Source organism: Bos indicus, chromosome X (assembly GCF_029378745.1).
Source record: "Bos indicus isolate NIAB-ARS_2022 breed Sahiwal x Tharparkar chromosome X, NIAB-ARS_B.indTharparkar_mat_pri_1.0, whole genome shotgun sequence".
NCBI lineage: Eukaryota > Metazoa > Chordata > Mammalia > Artiodactyla > Bovidae > Bos > Bos indicus.
Window position 1 is genome coordinate 11,205,688 of NC_091789.1, and position 11,957 is coordinate 11,217,644.

An 11,957-nucleotide genomic window follows, 5' to 3' on the forward strand; every position below is an offset into this window, starting at 1 on the left:
CCATCACAAGCAAAGAAACTGAAACTGTAATCAGAAATCTTCCAGCAAACAAAGGCCCAGGACCAGACGGCTTCACAGCTGAATTTTACCAAAAATTTAGAGAAGATCTAACATCTATCCTACTCAAATTCTTCCAGAAATTCGCAGAGGAAGGTAAACTTCCGAACTCATTCTATGAGGCCACCATCACCCTAATCCCCAAACCAGACAAAGATGCCACCAAAAAAGAAAACTATAGGCCAATATCACTGATGAACATAGATGCAAAAATCCTTAACAAAATTCTAGCAAACAGAATCCAACAATATATTAAAAAGATCATACATCATGACCAAGTGGCCTTTATCCCAGGGATGCAAGGATTCTTTAATATCTGCAAATCAATCAATGTAATGCACCACGTTAACAAATTAAAAGATTAAAAACCATATGATTATCTCAATATATGGAAAGCAAGCCTTTGACAAAATTCAACATCCATTTATGACAAAAACCCTCCAGAAAGCAGGCATAGAAGGAACATACCTCAATATAAAAAAAGCTATATATAATAAATCCACAGCAAACATTATCCTCAATGGTGAAAAACTGAAAGCATTGCCCCTAAAGTCAGGAACAAGACAAGGATGCCCACTCTCACCACTACTACTCAACATAGTTTTGGAAGTTGTAGCCACAGCAATAACAGAAGAAAAAGAAATAAAAGGAATCCAGATTGGAAAAGAAGAAGTAAAATTCTCACTGTTTGCAGATGACACGATCCTCTATAAATAAAACCCTAAAGACTCCACCAGAAAATTACTAGAGCTAATCAATGAATATAGTAGCGTTGCAGGATAGAAAATTAACACGCAGAAATCCCTTGCATTCCTATACACTAACAATGAGAAAACAGGAAGATAAATTAAGGAAACAATTCCATTCACCATTGCAACAAAAATAATAAAATACTTAGGAATAAATCTACCTAAAGAAACAAAAGACCTATATATAGAAAACTATAAAACACTGGTGAAAGAAATCAAAGAGGACACAAATAGATGGAGAAATATACCATGTACATGGGGCGGGATAATCAATATAGCAAAAATGAATATACTACCCAAAGAAATCTATAGATTCAATGCAATCCCTATCAAGTTACCAATGGTATTTTTCAGAGAACTAGAAAAAATAATTTCACAATTTGTATGGCAATACAAAAAACCTTGAATAGCCAAAGCAATCTTGAGAAAGAAGAATGGAACTGGAGGAATCAACCTGCCTGACTTCAGGCTCTACTACAAAGCCATAGTCATCAAGACAGTATGGTACTGGCACAAAGACAGAAATATAGATTAATGGAACAAAATAGAAAGCCCAGAGATAAATCCACACATCTATGGACACCTTACCTTTGACAAAGGAGACAAGAATGTACAATGGAGGAAAAACAATCTCTTTAACAAATGGTGCTGGGAAAACTGGTCAACCACTTGTAAAAGAATGAAACTAGAACTCTTTCTAACACCATACACAAAAATATACTCAAAATAGATTAAAGATCTCAACGTAAGACCAGAAACTATAAAACTCCTAGAGGAAAACATAGGCAAAACACTCTCTGACATAAATCACAGCAGGATCCTCTATGACCCACCCTTCAGAGTCACGGAATAAAACCAAAAATAAACAAGTGGGACCTAATTAAACTTAAAAGCTTTTGCACAACGAAGCAAACTATAAGGAAGGAGAAAAGACAGCCTTCAGAATGGGAGAAAATAATAGCAAATGAAGCAACTGACAAAGAATTAATCTCAAAAATATACAAGCAACTCCTGTATCTCAATTCCAGAAAAAAAAAAAAAATGCCCAATCAAAAAACGGGCCAAAGAACTAAACAGACATTTCTCCAAAGAAGACATATACATGGCTAACAAACACATGAAAAGATGCTCAACATCACTCATTATCAGAGAAATGCAAATCAAAACCACAATGAGGTACCATCTCACACCAGTCAGAATGGCTGCGATCCAAAAGTCTACAAACAATAAATCCTGGAGAGGGTGTGGAGAAAAGGGAGCCCTCTTACACTGTTGGTGGGAATGTAGACTAGTATAGCCACTATGGAGAACAGTGTGGAGATTCCTTAAGAAATGGACATAGAATTGCCATATGACTCAGCAATCCCACTGCTGGGCATACACACGGAGGAAACCAGAATTGAAAGAGCCATGTGTACCCCAATGTTCATCGCAGCACTGTTTATAATAGCCAGGACATGGAAGCAACCTAGATGTCCATCAGCAGATGAATGGATAAGAAAGCAGTGGTACATATACACAATGGAGTATTACTCAGCTATTTAAAAGAATGCATTTGAATCAGTTCTAATGAGGTGGATGAAACTGGAGCCTATTATACAGAATGAAGTAAGTCAGAAAGTAAAACACCAATACAGTATACTAACACACATATATGGAATTTAGAAAGATGGTAATGATAACCCTGTATGCAAGACAGCAAAAGAGACACAGATGTATAGAACATTTTTTTGGACTCTGTGGGAGAAGGCGAGGGTGGGATGATTTGAAAGAATAGCATTAAAACGTATATATTATCATATGTGAAACAGAGTGCCAGACCAGGTTCGATGCATGAGACCAGGTGCTCAGGGCTAGAGCACTGTGATGACCCTGAGGGATGGGGAACATATGTAAACCCATGGCTGATTCATTTCAATGTATGGCAAAAACCACTACAATATTGTAAAGTAATTAGCCTCCAATTAAAATAAATATATAAATAAAAAGATAAAGTGACTGGAGCAAAGCCATATTGAGGCTTTGAGACCATTTAGGAGACAATGATGGGAATCTAAGTAAAAAATGAGACACGTCAGAAAAATCCCCTTTATGTTTATGTGTTTGAATGTGTCTAGTGAAAATAAGGGCAAGTAAGAATGAAAGAAGAAACCAGACTGTCAAGGGAATGGGGTTAATGGAGAAGGAAATACTATTTATTATTATTTGATGTGTTACAGCAGATGTTTTATACTTCTAAAAGAAGTATATTTTAAAAGATCATTAAATTAGAATCCTATTTACTTCTTTCAGTTTAAAAAACATGTGCATCAACTCTGGCTTTTTATTTCTTTTCTTTTTTAAAACAGCTTTGTTGTGATGGATTTAAAGGTAAGGGGGAAAAGACCCCCAATTAAAAAAAAAAAAAAAAAAAAAACATGTGCATCATCTCACTTTAAAGTTACAGCTACTTTTTATTGTTCACATATACAAAATATTGAATGACATAATATATTTCATCTTTTGTTGCTTCTGCTTTTTTTTGTTTGTTTGTTATAGCCAGAGAATTATTGCCAAAATCAATATTAATGAACTTTTTTCCTGTTTTCTTCTGGGAGTTTTATAGTTTCAGGGCTTATATTTAAGCCTTTAATCCATTATGAGTTAACTTTTTGTGAGTGGTGTAAGATAAGCATTCAATTTTATTCTTCTACATGTGGTTATCCAGTTTCCCTAATTCCATTTATTGACGAGTCTATCATTTCTTCATTGACTATTCTTGACTCCCTTGTCAAATGTTAGTTGAGCATATATATAAGTGTTTATTTTGGGCTCTCTGTTACTTGGTCTATGTGCCTATTTTTATGTCAGTACCATGCTGTTTTGATTACTGTATCTTTGTTGTAGCTTGAAATCAGGAATCATTGTTCCCCCAGCTTTGTTTTTCTTTTTCAGGTTTGCTTTAGCCATTCAAGGTCATTTGTGGTTCCATACAAGTCATAGGGTTATTTTTTCTATTTCTGTGAAAAATGACATTGGAAATTTGAAGATTTCACTAAAGCCTAAAGCCTCTTGATGAAAGTGAAAGTGGAGAGTGAAAAAGTTGGCTTAAAGCTCAACATTCAGAAAATGAAGATCATGGCATCCAGTCTCATCACTTCATGGGAAACAGATGGGGAAACTATGGAAATAGTGTCAGACTTTATTTTTCTGGGCTCCAAAATCACTACAGATGATGACTGCAGCCATGAAATTAAAAGATGCTTACTCTTTGGAAGGAAAGTTATGACCAACCTAGATAGCATATTCAAAAGCAGAGACATTACTTTGCCAACAAAGTTTCGTCTAGTCAAGGCTATGGTTTTTCCTGTGGTCATGTATGGATGCGAGAGTTGGACTGTGAAGAAGGCCGAGCACTGAAGAATTGATGCTTTTGAAGTGTGGTGTTGGAGAAGACTTTTGAGAGTGCCATGGACTGCAAGGAGATCCAACCAGTTCATTCTGAAGGAGATCAGCCCTGGGATTTCTTTGGAAGGAATGATGCTAAAGCTGAAACTCCAGTACTTTGGCCACCTCATGTGAAGAGTTGATTCATTGGAAAAGACTCTGATGCTGGGAGGGATTGGGGATAGGAGGAGAAGGGGACGACAGAGGATGAGATGGCTGGATGGCATCACTGACTCGATGGACGTGAGTCTCGGTGAACTCCGGGAGTTGGTGTTGGACAGGGAGGCCTGGCGTGCTGCGATTCATGGGTTCGCAAAGAATCGGACACGACTGAGAGACTGATCTGATCTGATCTGATACATGGCTTTAGGTAGTATAGACATTTTGACAATATTAATTTTTCTAATATGTGAATCTGGAACATATTTCCATGTGTGTCCCTCTTAATTTCTTTCAACAAAATTTTGTGGCTCTCAATGTATAGATCTTTCACCTCCTTGGTTAAATTTATTCTTAAATATTTTATTGCTTTGATACTATTGTGAATGGGATTTTTTTTTATTTCTTTTTTGATATTTCATTGTTAGTGTATAGAAACTTACGTAATTTTTGCATATTGAATTGGTATCTTGCAACTTCACTGAATCCACTGATTTAAGTTACATTTTTTTTTCCCCTGATGGAGTCTTTAGGAGTTTCTGCATATAATATGTCATCAGCAAACAAAAGCAACTTTACTTCTTCCTTTAAGAATGGATGCCTTTTGTTTCTTTGTCTTGACTGATTGCTCTGTCTAGAACTTCCAGTACAATGTTGAACAGGAGTGGTGAGAGTGGACATTTTTGGGGGCACTCTTCCAAACCATTTCACAATTGTGGACTTGTCATATATGACCTTTGTTATGCTGAGGTATGTATCTACTATGCCCATAATGTTGAGTGGTTTTTTCATGAAAGGATGTTGTATTTTGTCAAATGCTTTTTCTGCATCTCTTGAGATGATCACATGGTTTTTGTCTTTGATTCTACTAATGTGGCATATTATCTTTATTAATTCAAATACATTGAAAGATTTCAGGGAATAGTTCCACTTGATCATGATATATGATAATTTTACTATGCTGTTGAATTTGATTTGCTAATATTTTGCTGAAAATTTTTGTGTCTATTCAGCAGGGATATTGTTTGTTTGTTTTTCTTGTGTCCTTTTCTGGTTTTAGTATCAAGGTAATTTAGGCCTCCTAAAAATGAGTTTAGAAATGTTTCTACCTTTTCAATTTTGGGGAAGAGTTTTATAAGAATTGGCATTAATTTACCTGTTTGATAGAATTTAACAGTGAAATTATCTGGTCCTGGGCTTTTGCCTTTGGGAAGTTTTTAGTTTATTGATTCAATCTCTAAGATATCATTTTAAATTTACAGAGCAGTTACTGAAATTTATGTTAGAAATAGATGATACCAGAGGAGATTTTTACATTACATCTGTTTGGTGTGAATAAAGTCAGTTTGTTTCAAAGCATATCTTTACTTCTTTCCACTCTTTCCATCATTCTAGGAAAAGAATTCTCTAAAGAAATAATATCTACCAAAACACAGTAACTCTGAAGTTTCAAAATGGAGCAATTTGCAAATAGAATATATCTCATTCAGAGCACAAATGTCTCAAAATAAGTAATGGATATACACTGAATAAACATGGTATACTTAATAAGTCCAAAGGATATCATCTTTTTTCACATGCATAAAATTAACAGAATTCTTATTTGCAATTTTCAAAATTTTAGTCAGATAGGATATACTTAAACCCATGTGCTTTGACATCCCTATTTTATATGAATTACATTAATCATTTAAAACAAAGGGGCCCAGGCTTTCAGAGAGGCAACTATTAAAAATGCATTCTCTTGTAAAATTTATGGTGCATACTTGCTCCTGTTATTAATAAAGATAAATTAACCAGTATGGGAGGATTAAAAATAAGATAATAATACATTACACTCAACATTTTATCCAGACTTCTATCAGTAACATTCTTTCCCTGTTTTAAATATGAATGCAATTTGCATAGTAATTCTATTTTAAAGTAGTTAAAAAAAAGTGAGAAAAAAAACATTTTTATATTAAGAAAAGAAACACCATTTTGCTGTATTTTTCCTTATTTCTTTTTAACATAAAAATTGGTGAAACTATGTCTCCATGAACAATTGGTTCAATAATTTTGACCTAACTAGTGAGCCAAGCACCTTTTTCAGCTCAATGTAGCTGACAGAAAAATTATTTGCTAAACTATCTGTGTTTTTCCTGAACTGTTTTTATAATTGAATATGCAATTAAGTTCAGCAGAATGATCAAAATATTTGTACCTGTCATTTAGAGAATAAAATGCCACGCAAACAAAAGCCCAAGTAAATTGCATGGGTGTGTATTTTTTGTGAAGGATAAAACCTAGAAATGAGGACAGAGATTAGCTAGAAAGTAGCCATGACTTTACAATCAGAATGAACTCCAAGCTATAACACAGTGGAGGAAATAAGGAGGTAAAATAGGCAGCACATAATAAAGTCCTAGATTTTCATTTGTGTCTACCCACATTTTGTGCAAATAATCATAAACTAGGCATTAACATTGGGACCTTTTCCCCAAAGATAATCTTGCAATAAAGCTAGATATGGGATTGGCAGTTGTAATATAATTTTTCCAGTGTACTTGAGAATTTCAGTGATCATTTGTTATTTTTATTTTTTTTGTCCATTACTCCCCCACTTAACCATCTTAAGTGCTCGATCCTTTCTTCTCATTCATAAACAAGCAGGAAAAGACAAATGAACCAACATTCGGGGCTGGCTGACCTTTTTCAGATTTCTGAGACCTCAAACTCTTATTTATTTTTCTTTTAAAAGTGTATAAATCTTAATAAAGCAGGTCATACAACGAAGAGTTAACTTTGGTAGTGACATATATTTACACCTTTAGTAAAGAAAAGTCTACATGAGGACCATTCCTTTCCTGTTCATCAACTGTGCAGCGATTTCCAGACAGGTGATAAGAGAACTCTAGAGTTACAGGATTTTAACCCTTATTTAGAAAGGATTTTGGTCTTCAAAATGAAAATCAGCAAAATAAAAATGATCTTTTCCTTGTATACTACCTAATCCATATGTATTCTGACTTAAGTGGAATCTGTAAGTAGAAGTCAAACTCACCTAAGTGAGAAATTTAAAGCCATATAGGCATTATGATCCCACTATTGCTTATATTCTCCTATATTTTACTCAAAATTTAATGTATTTTGTTTTAGAGTAGTTTCATGCATTTTTTTCCCCTTTCCATAACTGTACAATGATACACAAGAGGGCAGAGTACATGCCCTATATCTCTTTTGTTATTGTTTAGTAGAGCTGCTCTATAATGAAATTAGAATACCAGGACTATATATTTTCAATAACAATTGAAGGTATATTTTAATAGTTTTCTAAAATACCTACAATCTCTGAGTATGTCTTGCCATTACACTGAAAGAGTAAAAAAAATCAGGTCATCTATTTGATTTTGGACTTACAAAATACAAACATCATCTCTTCAACAATCCAGTTATCTAGCTGCACATAATTATTTGGTCAGTGAACTTTGAGAGAGCATTGAAATTACTATCAGGGAAACAGCTACATCACTGTCTTTGAAAGAGTAGTTTTATAGCTAAAGAAGGGCATTTCTCCATTAGACACTGTTCTGTTTGGCAGTTAACCCAAAGCAGAGGCTGATGTGTGAAAGTTTATTTTAATAAGTAAAAATCTTTGTTTTTTAAATTGTTTTCTTAACAATATTTTGCAAATATTTTTAAATCTCTCAGCCATTTCATGGACATTTATGATTGCTTTGGTTGTGTGCATTATCATTCTTTTTTAATTATCTGGGTATTCTTGTGGTTCTTAGGAAGCTGGCTCCATCCATATATCCAAGGGGAGATCAGGAGGCGGTATAAGCCAATCAGTGCACTGTTTCTCTGTGGATGTGTTGATTTAATTTGCATTGGTTCCAGTAACTCACAATCTTTACTTGCAACTCTGGGACAAAGAGCTTATAAAGCCTTAAGCAATCTCCACCTTTGTTAACTCTATGCTTGCTTCCCTCCAGCCACACTGATGTCCTTGCTGTCTTGAATAAGTCAGTCAGTCACATTTCTGCCTCAAGAGTCTCTGCATGGGTTGTTTTCTCTGCCTAGAATATTCTTCCTACAGATAACTGCAAGGCTGACCTCATCATTACTTCAACTTTCAGTTAAAATGTACCTTCTCAATGAAGACCCTGAAGATACCATTTAACGAGTCAGCCTACCCAGAACTTCCAAACATTGTCTGTTTTGTGTTAGATATTTATGGTAAAAATGCTTTATTTATCCCTCGCAGTGCTAAACCTAATGCTGAAAAATCAAAGATATTGAACCAATACTGATTGGATTATTTTGTGACTATAGCAAATTCATGTAAAATTCATGAAATATTTAACAATTCAAGCTAAGAAAATGAATGTCAAAAGAACATATTAGGAAGTCACTTCCATATATGTATAAATGTGATTCACACGAGCATACACAATGTAGGACATATTCTAGGTCATGTTTTAAAGTGTCTCAGAACCTGCTTGAGACAAAATAGAAAAGAAAATGAGGAAATGGTAGAACATGTGGGTTACTAATTCCTCAGTCTTTGTTCAATCAGAAAGTTAGAGGTTAGAGGGAAGCTATACTGATACCTAACTTTAAAATTTGAAAAGAAAAAAAAAAAAACTTGTTTATAATATGGGTATTAGATATGTGATCAATTGTTACATTCTGAAGTGAAAGATAATTTTCTCTCAATCATTTTCACAATTATAAAATCACAGTATATTTTGTTTACATTTAGGAACAAGAAATTTTAAGACACTCTATTAGAGCTAGTTGCATGACCAAAAATATGAAAATTCAAAGACTAATTTTGCAGTGCATTGAAGTTAATAGGATCTTTTCACTTGATTAATCATTCAGCAATACCAAGTTTTCCACATCCTAGCAGAGTGAAATTAATACCCAGAAAACAGAAACAGGAAAGCATCTATCAGTGATGCTTTCTGGACATTTTGAAACACAGATCTATTTTCTCAAAAGAATGATACCTTGTCATATACAATAGACTCCTTAGAGCAATGATCAAATAGTTGATTTACCAATGGATCACAGCAAATAGTAATGTTTCTTTTTAATAACAGTGACTTTTCTCTATCTAAAACTAAATTCATTTATTCATTCTGACATACACATGCACACACAATGTGTGTATGAGAGGGAGAGATTTTTCACCTTCTTTAATTACCAAGATACCTTAATGAAAAGTCAAGTTTTCCATGGTAAAAATATACTCTATTTTGGTATCACATAATGACATAAATAACTTATCCTTGCCATAGATAGCCATTTGAAATGCTTCTCATTAACTAAATATAGTCTTCCTTGGATGTGAATTTGTTCAATTATTTTCATCTTCAGCATTTACTAATAGCTTGAACAATTAGGCTGATATTTTATACAAAGAATCTCTTATAAAGTTTTTGGAAACTTTCATTTAGAGATAACAAGTACATTCAAACTCCCTGGTGTGTTTTTCCAAAAGCTGGGACAGTTGGGGTTTTTTTGACAATTTGCAGCTACAGCATTTATATTCATTACAAAGCAGATGGAAATCATTTACTTAAAAAAAGAGCATAAAACTTTAAATGGTAACCTTTACCTTGTAAGTTATTATTATTATTATTTTAGGAGAAACAGCAGCCTGTGACAAGACCACAAATGACAGATTATCTCTGTTTCCACTTAATCTGATTAAATAAGAACAGTTTGTCCTTACCCACTCCCAGTAGCCTTATTGGAGTTAATACAACAGATGTTTTGTCACCCAGCTAGTCACATGATTGCTTTTCACTCTGGTGAACATATTTGGAAACAAACTAATGAGGCAAGCTGCAACAAGCACACTTGGTCCCCTTTGGCTGATATTTCTTTGCTGATGTCATTTATCCTTCATTGTTAATTAAATGAAAATAAGCAGCAATTTCTTTCCCAGTATTGTACATTCAGAAATAAATCTGTGTAATGTGTTGTATAAATTTGTTTTTGTTGAAATGTTCAAGTGCAAGTGATGAATCTCAAGTCTGTGTTAATCGTTTAAATGAGGGAACAGATATTTATGAAGACCCAAGCTCATTATAAGAAGCAGTAGTATAACAAGTGTATGTTCTTAATGGAACCCTCTCTCCATTGATATGATACAAGCATTTTGGTTAATCCTGGGATTTATTAACCAATATATCCTTGTTGAAATGCTAATGATGCAATATGAGTGACATTATGTACATAACAAGTGACTAGACATGCTTATCTCCAGCAGGTGGTAAGTGATGTCCAATGGCTGGCCTTCAGTTCAGTTCAGTCACTCAGTCGTGTCCGATTCTTTGTGACCCCATGAATTGCAGCACACCAGGCTTCCCTGTCCATCACCAACTCCCAGAGTTCACTCAAACTCACGTCCATCTAGTTGGTGATATCATCCAGCCATCTCATCCTCTGTCATCCTCTTCTCCTCCTGCCCCCAATCCCTCCCAGCATCAGAGTCTTTTCCAATGAGTCAACTCTTCGCATGAGGTGGCCAAAGTACTGGAGTTTCAGCTTTAGCATCATTCCTTCCAAAGAACACCCAGGACTGATCTCCTTTAGAATGGACTGGTTGGATCTTCTCACAGTCCAAGGCACCCTTATGTTTACCTATATAAGGGATGGGAAACCCCAGCTCTGAGTACTGGCAATCACTTGCTCTGAGCTAATGCTTTTTCTTAATGGACATCTAATTTAAAAATAATGATACAAATTCAAGAGGGTATTTCTTGCAGAGTAGTAAGTGTCCAGGGAGTCCACAATTTTAGGATAAATTTTCTGTTTAAAAGTTATTTCTATTATGAAGTAGGTTGAAATGCTTTTGCAATTTTTGTCTTGATATCTACAAAGTTTTGTCTTTCAGATACCCCTATTCTATTCTGTAATCTCAATCTGTACCTCTCCTCTCCTGGAAAGGGTCCATAACTGCCTCACTGGTAAACCCTGAGAAAGATAAAAAGAGGAGATTGGGAGTCTCTTTGGAAAGGGTAAAATATCCAAATTAGATAAAACCATTAGATGCATAAGTCTTAAGACTATGCTTCCTAGATTTTGTATTTAATGAACCAACACAAACTTTAAAAAAATAATTGAGAATGACAGTATCCCTAATGTGGTGTGCTGGTGGGAGTATTTTCCAAGTAAGACCATTAAAACAATGTAACAAATAAACCAATAATACTTTTGCATTGTCTGGACCAATGATTGCTACTCCCTCCCTCACAACTATCCAAAACAGATGCACATAAGGAAAAATTGTTCTTACTGTGCAAGTGGTTCCTTTCAATGATTCATGGGCCAAAGATTTTCTTAGAATTTCTAGAAATATCACTAAACATATCCTATCACATCTCTTAAGAAAATAAATAATATTTTATTACTAATAATGTAGGAAGGATAGAATCTTTGGACATCTTTCCAGCAGTTTAAACCCAACACATTCAAATCTGAATACTGTTTCTATGCCATTGAACTTATTCTATCCCCAAATAGGTCTCTTGAGCTAGAAATCTGGGAGTTACCCAGGACTCCTTCTTTCAC